The sequence below is a fragment of the Chlorocebus sabaeus genome, chromosome 24 (genome assembly GCF_047675955.1).
Source record: "Chlorocebus sabaeus isolate Y175 chromosome 24, mChlSab1.0.hap1, whole genome shotgun sequence".
Classification (NCBI taxonomy): domain Eukaryota; kingdom Metazoa; phylum Chordata; class Mammalia; order Primates; family Cercopithecidae; genus Chlorocebus; species Chlorocebus sabaeus.
Window position 1 is genome coordinate 71,660,285 of NC_132927.1, and position 14,559 is coordinate 71,674,843.

At 48.9% G+C, this 14,559-nt stretch overlaps 1 long non-coding RNA gene across 1 annotated transcript; it reads left to right on the plus strand.

Annotated features, from left to right (window-relative positions):
* The first annotated feature begins 888 nt into the window (after positions 1-888).
* Positions 889-6,826, plus strand: LOC140710051 (uncharacterized). Its single transcript, XR_012090917.1, has 4 exons — positions 889-973; positions 3,929-3,954; positions 3,985-4,098; positions 5,350-6,826. It is a non-coding gene; the product is annotated as an uncharacterized lncRNA (long non-coding RNA).
* Positions 6,827-14,559: the final 7,733 nt, after the last annotated feature.

Consider the following 14,559-nt stretch of genomic DNA (forward strand, 5'->3'; position numbering starts at 1 on the left):
GGTTAGCCTTGGAGGGAGGTGGGAAATGGGAAGGAGCGTAAGGAGTGCCTCTGCGGTGCCGGTCATGCTTTGTTTCTCATATGGATCTGGTTGTACGAGTGTGTTATTCTCTAGCGGGTAGTTCGCCAATTGTACATTTTCTGGCTGGATGTTCAATAAAGTGTTGTTTTTTAAAAAAAAAAGTGCTGTTCTATCTCCTTCCAAATGACTTTCCTATGCACACCTTTGAAATTCTTCCACCTGGAATTTACTGCTTTCTCTTAGTCTTCTTCTACTTGTTTAGATCTAGCTCAGCCATCCCCTCCTTGGGATCCCCAACCCTTCCTCTGTTGCATCAGTTAGCCTTGGCAGTGGGGCAAACATACCTGCAAGCAAAGCACAGTGGCTCAAAGCAGTCTCATTAATTAGCTCTTGATTCTGTGCTTGGCAGTTTGGACGGTTCTTACGCTGCTGGGGAGGATGATGTGGGCCAGTTTTGAGGAAGCAAGGCATGAAGAAAGAGAATCCCGCTTCAGTGCCCATCTGGAAAGCTTCATTCGTGCTGATCTGATTTAGTGCTTCATGAAATTGTGTTCTATAAATGCATAAACGAAGAATTAAGATTTGTTCTATAATCCAAGCCGAACACACATGTCAGTTACTGTGCTGGGAGCTGGGGACAGATTGATGGAGAAGATTAATGCAGGAGGTGGATATGGGTTCATTTGTACATTTTTTATTCCTTTATTTGTGCATTCATTTCACCAACCAACTTTAATGTAGGGCCTACCAAGTGCCAGGCAGCATTCCAAGCCCTGGAATCCAGTGATGAACACGACAGACAAGATTCCTGCCCCCAAGGAGCTGCACCTTATGAAGTCCGGCGATGAAGGAGACAGAAAATAAACAGAGGAAAACATACAACATGCCAGCTGGTGAGAAGTGCTAACAAAAAAAGACACAACTACATCCGCAGAGGCTGCGATGTAGATAGGTATGTAGAGTTCAGTTCTACTGGGGCAGAGGGCAGGAACACTTTGTAAAAATAAGTACCGTGTTTTGCTTTTAGTAGAAGCCTTGTCAGGGGCGGCTTCATGTGCATTTTTCCTAACCTGTGCCACAAACCATGAGGTAGACATCATTTTCCTACTTTGTTGATGGGGAAACTGATGTTCAGAGAAATTGAGTCACTTGTCCAAGGTCACACAGCAGGGTGAGGGTGGCCTCACACTGGTGTGTCCCAAAGGGCATCCGCCGTCCAGTGTTGTACTGTTGGTAGAGCTGATGAGGCCTGATGAAGCCAGGAAAGATAAGTGGATGTTTACCTGGCGGACAATGGCCAAGGGAAGTGAAGGGAGCCCGGTGAGCAAAGCTGCTGGGTGTGAAACTGCCAGGAGCTCAGTGTAGCCTGGGGCAAGCATGTGAGCTGGAAGGGAAGGGTGGAGGGTTGAATCCAGAGGGAGAGTGGGTTCTTGGTGATGGAGCCATGGCAGGTGCAAGGCTGGGGAGGGACACTTGTAGGCTCCCGTTGAAACTCAGCCATCTAGAGCCCGTTTTCCTGTAGGCCTCCAGCTCCTCAGCTCCAGGAGGAAGGCTGTATGGTGTTCAGAGCACAGGCTCTTCAGTCAGACGGCACAGCCTGGGTACGTGGTGGGCTTAGCAATTTGCGCTTGTGAGATACAATGAGATTTCTCAGCAAATTCTGCGTCTCGGCTTTGGCTTCATCTGTGTTTGAGTCTCCATCTCATGCAGCTAGCTTATCATAGATCAGTACATTCACATTATTTATTTGATCGTCTACAAAAACAACAGCCCGGGTTCAAATCCCAGCTCCACCACTTCCTCCCTGTGAGGCCCTGGGGATGCAACACATCCACTTGGTACCTCTTGTAAAATGGAGGTGGCAGTGACTTTTATTATTTATTTATTTATTTTTAGACAGAGTCTCACTCTGTCACTCCGGCTGGAGTACCGTGGTATGATCTCAGCTCACTGCAACCTCCACCTCCCAAGTTCAAGTGATTCTCATGTCTCAGCCTCCTGAGTAGCTGGGATCACAGGCATGTGCTACCACACCCGGCTAATTTGTTGTATTTTTAGTAGTGACAGGGTTTCGCCATGTTGGCTAGGCTGGTCTCGAACTCCTGTGTTATGCAATCTGCTTGCCTCAGCCTCCCAAAGTGCTGGGATTATAGGCATGAGCCACCACGCCCAGATAGCAGTGATTTTTCATGAAATAATATATACATGATGTCGAGAATTTCCTGGCACAGAGTAGGCACGCAGCAAGGACCATGCACTGTTCTTGGGGGCATCTGACCAGACCCTGCAGGCCAGTGTCACTCCCAGGCAAGTGCAAGCGTTTTCTGAAGGCAACATCGCTAGTGAAGGCAGGACCCTGAAGAGGGCAGGATCCCCGGTGAAGGCAGGTCCTGAGGTTTCCAGTGAACTCAGTGCCTTCTATTCAGTGGGCAGCTGCTGGCCCAGATGGAGCCGGGGGGATTCTTGAGCTTGGTTCACAAAGAGAGGAGGATACTGCATGATCTCGGGAGCCAACCGTATTTTTTTTGTACAGCTCATTTCACCAATGAAAAGGCACTGGCAACATCTCCTATGCTGATTAGCCACAGCCTCCGGTGCCAATTTAGCAAAGCCATGATTGACCAGATCCGAGGCTCACTGCCCTGTGGAGCTGCTTCCTAATTATGTTACTTCAAGCACCCGTCCCCAGGATGTACCTACCAGCACACTCAGGTACATCAAGCAGTGTAGACGGAGGTGCAGTTCTGAAGACAGTCACCGATACGCGGCAAATACCTATTGTGAGATCCATCACCTGCTGGGTGGGTCTGCTCCCTCTACCACTCCCCTCCCTCCTGCGCCTGGATTGAGGAACTGGCCCCTCGCTAATTAGTCTAATCCCCTTCAGTTGGTCACAAGCCCTGTGGAGGTGGGAAGGAGGCAGGGCTGGGAAGGCAGTGAGGAAGGACAGGATGTGACTGCAGGGACAGCAGGAGACTCAGTCTGGAGTTCGGGCTGCCCTAATTTGCTGCGTGGCCTTGAAAGCCCCTTCCCCTTTTGAGAATGGGCTCATCTCTTTTCTAAAGAAGACATTCCATGGGAGAGATGGTGCCATGGAGGTGTCACCTGGAGGCTGCAGGCCTCCCCTAGGGCCCAGTCATTCTGGAAGAAGCCCTTGCGGGCTAGGAGATGGCAGGCTCTGCCTCTGGCCTTTTGGCTGCCTTCTGTCTGCCACTGCCCAGAGGTCAGAATCCTGGGTGCTCTGGCACGGGCATCCACTCTCACCAAGACAGAGAGGTTGGAGCCCCTTCCTTCAGGGCCTTGAGGCCTCACCACAGGCATTGCAGTCTGGGGACTATTGAACCAGACTGACTCTGGTCCTAGAGGGTGACCGTGGACATCCAGCCTCCCTGAACCTGAGTTCTCATCAATGGGATGGAAAGATCGATATGCCTGTCCTAGATTTCTCAAAGGGCCGGTGCGGAGCTCAGTTGAGAGGCGCATGTGCAGGACAGCTTGGGCAGCAATAGGCGGGGGTGTGGGGAGCTGCCTGAGCCAGGCAGATGCTCAGGAGGAAGGGGTCGAAGGGAAGCTGTTGGGAGTGGGGAGAGACCCTTGAGATGCACATGGAAGGAACCCAGGGCTGAGCCAGCAGAGGAAAGAGGGTGGGAGGGTAGCCAGGTGGGAGGGCAGGAGGAGCCAAGATATGGAGGCTAAAAGCAGCGCATGGGCTTGGGGGATGCTCAGGGCACCCGCTGCCCAGAGAGGTTCCAGTTAGTCCTCTGCCTAAGAAGTGCCCCCATTGTTCCAGGACTCCTTCCCTCCTTTTGTCCTGCCCTCTTTCCTCCCTTCCTCCCTATTTCTCCCTCTGCCCTCCCTGTCTTCTTTTTCTTCTTTTTCCTTCTCTCCTTCCTGCTTCCTTCACCAGTAGTTACTGGTACCCACTATGTAGCAGCCCACATAGTACAGCCCACTATGTAGCAGCCCACTGTGCTTAGCGCGGACGGACACACATCAGCCCCCGCCCGCATGGTGGAACAGGGATATGGGAGAGAAAGACAATAAACCACTCAGTGTACAAATAGTCAACTACAGCGGGTAAGTGCCCTGGAGAGAAAGTTCAGGGAGTGGTGAGAATATCTAACAGGGAAACTGTTCTCTGTGTGGGGTGTGGGTGGGGCAGGGTGGTAGATTGTTTCCAAAGACATGGCCTCAGTAGCTCCTCTCGGCCAAGGTAGGGTTCCTTTCTTCACCTCTTGATTCTGAGCTTGGCTGTGACTTGCTCTGGCCAATGGACGTTAGCAAACATGGCAGAGGCAGAGGCTTAAAAAGTGCTCGTGCACTCAGACTTTGGCCCTCTTTTGTGGCACTTGGAACTCTGAGACATTGATGGGACATTGATGGGAGGAACTCAAGCTAGCCTCCTCGAGAGGCCACACGGAGGAGAACCAAACTGCCCCTAGCAACAGGACGCTAACTGGCACACACATAAGGCCATCCTAGATTATCTAGCCCAGCCAACGCAGAGACACGAGTCCGTGTCTTCCTCCCTGACAGCATCAGTGAATCTTAGGGAAAGAACTCTGGCAGAAGCTCTGCGGCCGAGTGGGTTGGGCCTCCACTCAAATATCCAGCTTCTCTTTGTTTTCACAACTTGCAATGTTGCATGCACTGAAGTTTGCTTGGTTGCTGAAAATGCACAGTCATGAAATCGCTCATTAGGGTACATCATGTCAGTGGAATTTGTGGTTAAGGGAGGGATCGTCGTCTTCCCAGAGGCTTTAGATGGGCTTTAGCTCCAAAAAAACCTAAAACCCCTGCCTTCACCTGACCCACAGCCACAGCCCTGTACAAATGGACAGGTTCTGCTTGCCCTGGGATATCTCTGCTGGGAGGATCCCAGGCCCTGTGAAGTGATGGAGGTCAGCCACTCAGTAGCAAAGGCTGGCTCTCTCCCACACACCAGTGCCTGATTTGGGGAGGAAGGGAATGCAGACCTTCTGAGAAAGGGTGACCTTTGCGGCTAGGCCATGTGGCCAGACTTTGGTAACACCTCTCCATTAAAATTGATGTTCCTCCTAATCAGCAGTGATGGGGAGATTGTTTCTTAAATGCTGCTAAACGCAGTGCCGGGTACCAGGCGAGAAGGCAGGGGTCTCGCTAATTCTCCGTGATGTTCTCCAGCCGGAAAGGAATTCTGGCAGCCCCTACCTGTGAGAAGAGCTTGTTTCCCGAAGTGGGTTGACAAGCATCTGGAAACTAAGAATTCTCTGCACATTGTCTGTAATTTCCCTTTGATTTTATATGTCCTCCAGCCCTCAGAACCATTATTATTATTTTTAAGAAAAGCAAAGATTAAATCCTCATACCTCTCTGGAAGAGTGGAAGTGACCACATTCCAGCATCTGGTGCCCTGTTTGCCCCAAACATGACTTCAAGTGAATCCACATAATACTCTTCCAGAGGGAAAGCAGAACCATTTTCACGGCTTAGGGAGCAAGAAACACAGCGAGGAGTTCCACAGGAGGCCCACGCGGAGGGATGCGGCACCCCCGGTGGACTCTAGGGGATGCTCATTTGGAACGTGCGTCTCCTGGAACTGTGTCTGACAACATGACTTCAGAGCAGCACAGACCTGAGGTGGATCCAGCAATGCCCACAACTGTCCAACAATTTCACTTTTCCGAGGCTCAGTTTCCATGTGGAAAATGGACTGGCTCTGAGTATTAAATGAGAATGAATGTCCATATGTCTCACTCCTTTCTTCATGAAAGGAAGACACCTCTGGGACTCAGACAAACAGCCAATAACATCTAGTCTTTATTCAGTCCTAACTGCATGACAATACAACTAGTGTAACAGTCATCAACATAAGGGATGCTCTCAGTATCGCTCAATGCCCTGTGCGCTATCACCGACAACAACTGCCGTTCATCTATGCCACAGTATGCATCAAATCTACACCACTCCTGCAAGGTGTCACTGTCTCCATTTCATGGATGAGAAAACTGAGCCCCCAAAAGGAGAAAGTGTAGACGTGTTGGTATTTTCCTGCCCAACGTTGATTCCCATTCCTTCTGATCATGGTACCCTGACTTCTTTTGGGGGAATTGCCTCTTCCCTGTGACGGGCTGACTGGTGGGATTATCAGTCAAGCTGCTCACCTCCTCTAGCTCTCCCCATCTCTCAGTCTCTGGAGTTTCTGTTTCAAGCATAAGGACAGAAGCATTAGAAAGGGCTGAGGCTGATTTGCCCCAGGAGGAGGGTGGGGTCATGTCCTGAGGAGACGCTCTTGTGGGACCTTGCTTCTTGGACTCCTTGCATCCCAGCCCCAACCCCACCCCCAGACAGCCTTATTCTGCCTTCAGAGTCTGCTCCTTTGCTTTCCTTTAAATTCCAAGACCCTCTTGGGCCTACCCTTTCCCATGTAGGTTACAGCCGTATTGGTTTCTGTTGCTTGCATCCCTCAAACTCTGCCTGACACAAGAAGTGACTCCTCCAGGGTCATCCAGCCCAGGAGTGGCATAGTCAGAGGAAGCCCTCCATCACCAGGCTCCCAAACCAGTGCTCTCTCCATCATGCCACGTGGCTGGCCTTGGGGTGGTCCTGACATAGGGAGAGCTTTCTGAGATGGGGGCGGGGGAGCAGATTACCATCAAAGACCTGGTGATGGAAAGACACATGGCATAGCCTCATGGTCATGGAGCCCACATGGAGGCCAACGTGCTGGAGGAGAGCTTTGAAGGCATCCATGGAAGCAGATGACTGGAGCCTGAAAGCCATGTGTGGCCACACACCTGCTTCTGACATAATTAATGAGACACCTTTATTGTTCCTGTCAGAGAGCTTCTTTGCTATCCAAGCCCTCAGTTCATCATATATTTTTTAAAGCAAAAATGGAGGCCTTCCTGAAATAGGCTCCCTCATTTTGCTGCAGTACCGACCTTCTATGAGGGTGAGTTGACACCATCTCAGGACGATGCACTAGACCCCCAGTGATTGATGGCACGAGAGACAGCAGTATATACTTTTTTTTTTTTTTACTGACACCTTGAAAAGTAAGGGTCCCTGTCAGACTACTGAGCAAGTAGTTAGCCTTGGAACTTTACTAACGGCAACCATAATTTCATGACTTATTTCACCGTGCCATCTTGTATGATTCTAGTTTGTATGATTTCCTCACTTTTCAGATGTGGAATCTGAGCCTCAGAGGCTAAGTAACTTGTTTAAGGTCACACAGCTCATAAGCAGAGACAGAGATAAGATCCCTGAGGTTATTGAAGTTATTGAAGGAATAGCTTGCTCCTTTGCCATGCCCTCCCCTCCTCCCTGGTACCTGCCAGAATTCTCATCTGCACCCTGGATTGCTCAGGGAGTCACTGGCTGCCCATCTTCCTTGGGACTGGCTCCTCTAGGTTGCTGCCAGGACAGGGCAGTGAGTGGGCTTCAAACACCAGCGGGGCCCTTCAGCTTGGCTCAGGGTCCTGCCTCCTGCCAAGGTGCCTTTGCTTTGTTCTCATGACCAAAGTGAGAGCTGTCCTTGGCACACTGTTTACAACTGTGCCTCTCTGGTCAAGATCCAGGAGTAGAGGGTTGATGCCCATCCCTACCATGGCACAGCTTCAGCTAACGTGAGCCAGAGCTCATGAGCCCACGACTCTTCTCCCTGCTGGTCTCTAGAGATCATGAGCCCATGGCTCTTCTCTCTGCTGGACTCTGGAGCTTATAAGCCTCTGGCTCTTCTCCCTGCTGATCTCTGGAGCCCATGAGCCCATGGCCCTCCTCCCGGCTGGTCTCTGCTCTCCTCCCTTCTGGTCCCTGGAGCTCATGAGCCCACAGCTCTTCTCCCTGCTGGTCTCTGCTCTTCTCCTTTTTGCTGGAGCTCTTTTTCCCTGGAGCTCATGAGCCCATGGCTTTTCTCCCTGCTGGTCGCTAGAGCCCCCTTTCTCTCCCCACATGTCTCCCCAGGATGCCTCTTTCTATTTGTCCAGAGAATATTCCAAGACTCGCCTTTGCTTGTCTCTGGGACAGCAATCTATACGGAAGTCTGAGTCGTGGTAGGTGCAAACCTGTGGAATTCTCTTTGCCCCCCCACCAACCCTGCTGTGGCCACTTTCACACCCTCTGTCAGAATGTGCCTCTCCAGCAGCGTAGGGCAGCCAGGCAACCCTTAATGGTAATAGCTGTAACTGCAGCCAATTTCCAATAATTGGTGGCCTTTGCCAGGGAATTCCTGCCTGTCGCAGTAACTCCTTCTTGCTGCCTTTGATCTCTACCAGTCTCTGTGAGACACAAAATACTGTTGTCATCTTCAATTACTCCAAGGGACAGAGTGGCCTTGACCTTGCCACCGACGTCCCCAGCCCACAGGGTAGTGGCAGCCATGAGGGAGGCTGGGTCGTGGATAAGTGGAGTCCCCAGGCCTATTCGTGGGGCTGGTGCTTTTGGAAACCCCACTGCTGCTATGTGTGAAGATGGGCCCCCCAGCTGAGGGTGTGGAGAGCGTGCTGCCAGATACTGAGCAGCACAGGCTGCGCGGGTTGCCGGATGCCTCCTTTGTGCCAGGCACACCTCTTCGCTGATCCTCTCAGCAACTCCTCTGTCAGGACATGTTATTATCTCCATTGTACGAAGGAGGAAACTGAGGCTCAGAGGCAGTCACACGGCAGGTGAAAGGCATGGCCAGTGGGTAGCGGGGGCAGTTCAGCCCCGGGTGCTGGGCTCAGGTTCAGAGCTTTTTCCATGTTGCACAGCTCCCCGGGTCTGTGGCTGAGACGCACGCTCCACCTTCCCTACAGGCTCTGAGTTCCTTGAGGACAGAAACTGGGTGTCCTTCGTATCCACCCCTCCCAGGGCTGCTAGTACAGGGCTGGGTGTGGTGTAAATGCTCAGCCGACCCTTGTCAAGCCGAGGGATCAGTTCCTTGGTCCTCTTCTTTGATCAGATACACTTACTCCTTGGTTATCTCATCTTAGCTCGGGGCTTTATTTCCCCACCTATACACTGATAACTCCCACCTTTACATCTTCCCATAGCCAACTGCTGGTGTGATATCTAGCAGGTGTCTCAAATTCAACTTGTCCCAAGCTGGCCTCCTTATTTTCTCTCCAAAACCAGCTCTTCCACAATTTTCCCAATCTTCGTATTTGGATTCTGTAACTTTGCAGTTACTCTGGCTAAAATCTGTGGGGTCATTCTCGTCTCCTTCATTTCTCGGGTATCCTACCTTCAATCCACCAGGACATCTTGTCAGTTTAACATAAAACAACTCTATAATCCAACTAGTTCTTCCTGCCTTCAATGCCACCATCAGCTCTCACTGGGATCACTGCCGTGGCTTCCTGACCTGTCTGCCTACATCCATCCCTGCTCCCCTGCTGTGGTTACGCTCAGCCCAGCATCTGGATGCATCCTGTTAACCACTAAGGTGATGATGCTTCTCTGCCCCAGCCCTCCTGTGGCCCCTCATCTCTCCCATGGGGAGACTCACTGAGGCCACTGACATAGTGCCTGTCATTCACGAAAGGGGACTGCTATGGTGAGTAGAATGATAAAGGCCATAGCATGGTAGTGGAAACACGGGGCAGAGGGGATTCATTCCAACCAGAGGAAGGAGAGGGCTTCCAGAAGGAGGCGTCATTGGTGCTAAGCTTTGAACCCCGAGTCTATCTATTATGTTGTCTAGAGACGTGGAGATAGTAGTGCCTGTAACGCTGCACAGTGGCGAGGTGTCCACCGAGGGCTGATTCCAGCAGACAGTCTGCCGCAGCTCTCTGTGCTCCTGTGTGCCGGCACTGGGCAGGTTCTCCAGGTTGCCCAGGGCTCAGCATCCTCGTTGCAGAAGCAGATATTCCAGCGGGCTCAACGGCGAGCAACTGTGCACACGAGAAAGTCCCTTGAGAGTGGCACAAGGGCTGTTACCATTATTATTTATTTAATATAATATAACAATAAATTCCTGCACCTGCTTCTTTCTCATCCATTGGTGTGAGCTCAAAGGATGCAGATTTTTTTTTTGAAATGGAGTTTTGCTCTTATTGCCCAAGCTGGAGTGCAGTGGTGCTATCTTGGCTCACCACAACCTCTGCCTCCCAGGTTCAAGCAATTCTCTTGCCTCAGCCTCCTGAGTAGCTGGGATTACAGGCACACGCCACCACGTCTGGCTAATTTTTTGTATTTTTAGTAGAAACGGGTTTCACCATGTTAGCTAGGCTGGTCTCGAACTCCTGACCTCAGGTGATCTGCCTGCCTTGGCCTCCCAAAGTGCTGGGATTACAGGCGTGAGCCACAGTGCCCGGCCAGATCATGTTTAATATTGGCCAGAACTAAGGAAGGTCCCCATTCAACTGCAAAAAGTCCAGACCAGCGGAGTTGAGCTTCACTCCTCCTCCACTTTCTGGGATCTGGTCCCATGCGTGCTACGTGGATGATCTCACTTCTTTTTCATGTAGTCCTGCAAGGTAGGTACTACTGTCACCACTTTACAGACCGGGTAGTGAAGCCACCTTCTCACAGTGCCACAGCCAGTGAATGGCAGAGCCAAGACAGGAACCAGATCTATCTGTCACCAAAGTGCTGTGCTCTTAGTCACGACACTGAGCTACAGCCTGGGAGACTTGCAGAGCCACGGGGAATGGATCTTTCTTTCTAGGCTGATCCACGACCTACCTCTCAGTTTCTAGGCAGGTGAGTGCCGACCTGAAGTGCTTGCTCCGTGGGCTTGTCCTGCCTTGCCCCCACTGCAATGCCTTCCAGGTGGAGGTGCACTGGGCACACACCCAGAGACCTTTGCACTGCAGTTTGAAAAGTTATTTAACGAGAAACTTTTTGTACTTCTCTTGTCCTCTTGCCAGAGGCTTCTGTATACATAACTCTGCAAACAGCTGTGCTATTTGCTCATGGAAGTCAAGCTGATTTTTAGTCTGTCTTCCTTCTATGTAGATCCCTCTAAATAGTTCTATGGCCGTTTCCTCTTTTATAATTATATATCTTTATAACTATGTCTTCCTTTATTTATAGGTGTATGTAGGTGCTATTCTTTCTCCTTTATTTAAGCATTTCAACAGGAGGCCAGGATCTGAAGCCAAAAAATGAGAATTATCTGGGTCTTTTTGTTTTTTTGTTTTTTAATTTTTATGGGTACATAGTAGGTGTATATGTTTGTGGGGTACATAAGATATATGGATACAGAGAATTGCCTGTTTATTCATCTAAGACCTAGAAAATAATTCACAGAGAGCAGGTCAGGTTCAATGTGAAGCTTCCACAAAGTCAAATTCCTGATGCAGAAACATGTGGGAAGAATCAAAGTTCTGGCCCTGAGCCTCATCAGCTCTGAGCCTTCACCCTCCTCCCCTCCTGTGCAGGGGGTGGAAATCACGTGGGCTTTGGCATCAGAAGGACGGGGACTAAAATTCCAGCTCTGCCAGTGTCCTTGGGCATGTTCCTAAACTGCCCTGATGATGTTTGCCTGGCAAGATCTTGGGAGGATTGGTGTCGTAAAGCTCACAAAGGTCCTAGCACAGAGGCCAACACACAGATGGTGCTCAACTCTCTTTGTGGTCTGTGTCTTGAATCCCACAAGTTTAGGTGTGTGGGCAGAGTTGGACAAAGGCACAATGCCATGCTGATCCGGCCAGTCTATTTCCTGCCTGGGGCATGTTCTCTTGCAGCAAGGCCCTGGAGGGGACTCCAGGAAGAGACACACTGAGAAAGTGAGCTTTTATGGACCACACTAGCTCACACCCAATTATTATCATGATGAAATGGTTTTCCCAAGGGCTGGTATGAAAGATTGTAGATTTTGCAGGTTCTATGCTTTGTTTTTTTTTCCTTCCACCAACTTAATGATGGGTCACTTTGCCAGTGACCTGTCATTCACCAGCCCCACCTTGGTAAACAGGGGCAGGATGTGACTTTTGAGTCAGTTTCTCCACATGCTGGAAACATTGTGAGCGGGGATGAGGGAGAGGGCACAGATTGGTTTGTTCAATCAAAAAATACTTATTGAGCTCCTGGTAAGAGGCAGACACTGTGCTAGCACCAGGGATGTGGAAATGAACAGGTGCCTGCCCTCATGGAGTTTACATTCTCTTATGGAGGCTGAATAAGCAAATAAAATGTCAGGTAGCAGTAAGTGCTATGAAGACATGTAAGGCAGGGCAGGAGGATGGAGAGAAATGAAGGGAAGAGGTGGTGCTGTTTTAGATAGAGTGGTTAGGAAGGGGCTCTCTGAAGAAGTGACATTTGAATAAGGACTTGAATGAGGATGTTACCTATGTGAGGAAGAACAAATGTAAAGACACTGAGGTGGTGTATTAGTCAGCTATTGCTACAATGATGCTGCATAACAAACATCCTATGACTCAGTGGCTGAAAACAACAACTATTTGTTCTTGATGATGCTTCTGCAGGTCAGCTAGTGAGTGGCTGATGTAGGATGGGCTCAGCTGAGCTTGGCTGCAAGCTGCCTATCTGTGCCTCTCATCCTCTTTGGATTAGCGGGCTAGGGAGGGTGTGTTCTCAGGTTGGTGGCAGCAGAGGGATAGGACAAACAGAAAGAAGTGATTCACTTTAGGGCCTCATTTGGAACTGACACACTGTAAGTCTACTCATATTTTACTGACCAAGACATAGCACAAGGCCAAGCTTAACATCCATGGAGCTGAGAAGTATACTGTACCTCTAGTAGTAGGAATGGCAGTTATATGGCAGAGGGCATGGACAGAGAGATGGGTGAAGAATTGGGAACATCAGTGCTGTCTGCTACAGGTGGGAACTAGCTTTGTGGGCTGAAGCATCGGCAACAAGGTCAGGATGGCCAATGTGGAGTGAAAGAGGTGGAGAGGGGAGAAGATGAGGTCAGGACCTGGATGGCAGCCACTTCATAAATGTCCTTGATAAGAATTTGGACTTATTCTAAGTGTAATGGGAAACCACTGGAGGCTGGTTTTTTTCCTTTGGTTTTAATTGGCATGTATCACATACTATAAAGCACACAAATATTAGTTAAATATACAGCTCAATGATAAGTTTTTAGAAAGTGAAAAGTTAGTTTTGACTTTTTTTAAGCTTTATATAAATGGAATTAAACCATACGTATTCCTTTGTGCCTGTTTTCTTTTGATCAACTCTGTGTCTGTGAGATTCATCCATGTCCTTACCTGGAGCAGTTATATCCTCCCCTGTCACTGTATGGTATTCATTATATGACTATATCTCGATTTATTGATCTTTTCTATTGTTGATAGACATTTGAGGAGCAGTTGCCAGTTTTGGGCTATGAAGAATAATTCTGCTAAGAATATTTAGTTTGTGTTTTCTGCTGCATAGATATAAACACTTCTGTTTGGTATATATGGACGAGTGTGTATGTACCTGTTTATAGGGTATACGTACAGTCAGCTTTAGTAAATATGGCCAATAAATATCATTATATGTATTAATATACAAAACAATATATTAATATATTACATAATACATAACAATATATATTACTGTGTGTTATATGGGTGTATAAAAATATAAAACAAGTTTCTTCTCCTACTGTATGGCTTACCTTTTGACTCTTAAAAGTATCATTTAGTGAAGGCAGGGCGTGGTGGCTTACACCTGTAATCCCAGCACTTTGGGAGGCTGAGGTAGGAGGATTGCTTGAGGCTAGGAATTCGAGACCAGCCCTGGCAACATAGCAAGACCCTGTCTCTACAAAAAAAGTTGAAAATTAACTAGGTGTGGTGCTATGCAATTATAGTCCCAGCTACTTGGGAAGCTGAGGTGTGAGGGATCACTTGAGCTTGGGAGTTTGAGACTGCACTGAGCTCTGATCACACCACTGCACTGTAGCCCGAGTGAGACCTTGTCTCAAAAAAAAAAAAAAAAAAAAAAAAAAAAGTGTCATTCAGTGGACAGAGGTTCTTGGTTTTAATGTAATTAAATTTCTCAACTTTCCCTTTATGGCTAAGGCCTTTTGTATTCAGTTAAATAAATCTTTACCTATACAAAGATCATAAATATAATCTCCTATGTTTTCCTCTAGAAACTTTATTATTTTATTTGCAACATTTAAGGACTTGTATAGAGAATGTTTAATGAACCAATACAGATCAATAAGAAAAGCAATGGAGAGTTGTTGGTCAAAGGCACAAAGTTTCAGTTAGAATGAGTTTTGAGATCTATTGTATAGCAGAGTGACTATAACCAATAATAATGTGTGTGTGTGTGTGTGTGTGTGTGTATATATATATATTTTCTTTTTTTAGATGGAGTCTCGCTCTGTCACCCAGGCTGGAGTGCAGTGGCGCAATCTCGGCTCACTGCAAGCTCCGCCTCCCGGGTTCATGTCATTCTCCTGCCTCAGCGTTCCGAGTAGCTGGGACTACGGGCGCCCACCACCACACCCGGCTAATCTGTTGTATTTTTAGTAGAGACGGGGTTTCACCGTGTTAGCCAGGATGGTCTCGATCTCTGGACCCTGTGATCTACCCACCTCAGCCTCCTCCAAAGTGCTGGGATTACAGGCATGAGCCACCGCGCCAGGCCAATGATGTATATTTTAAA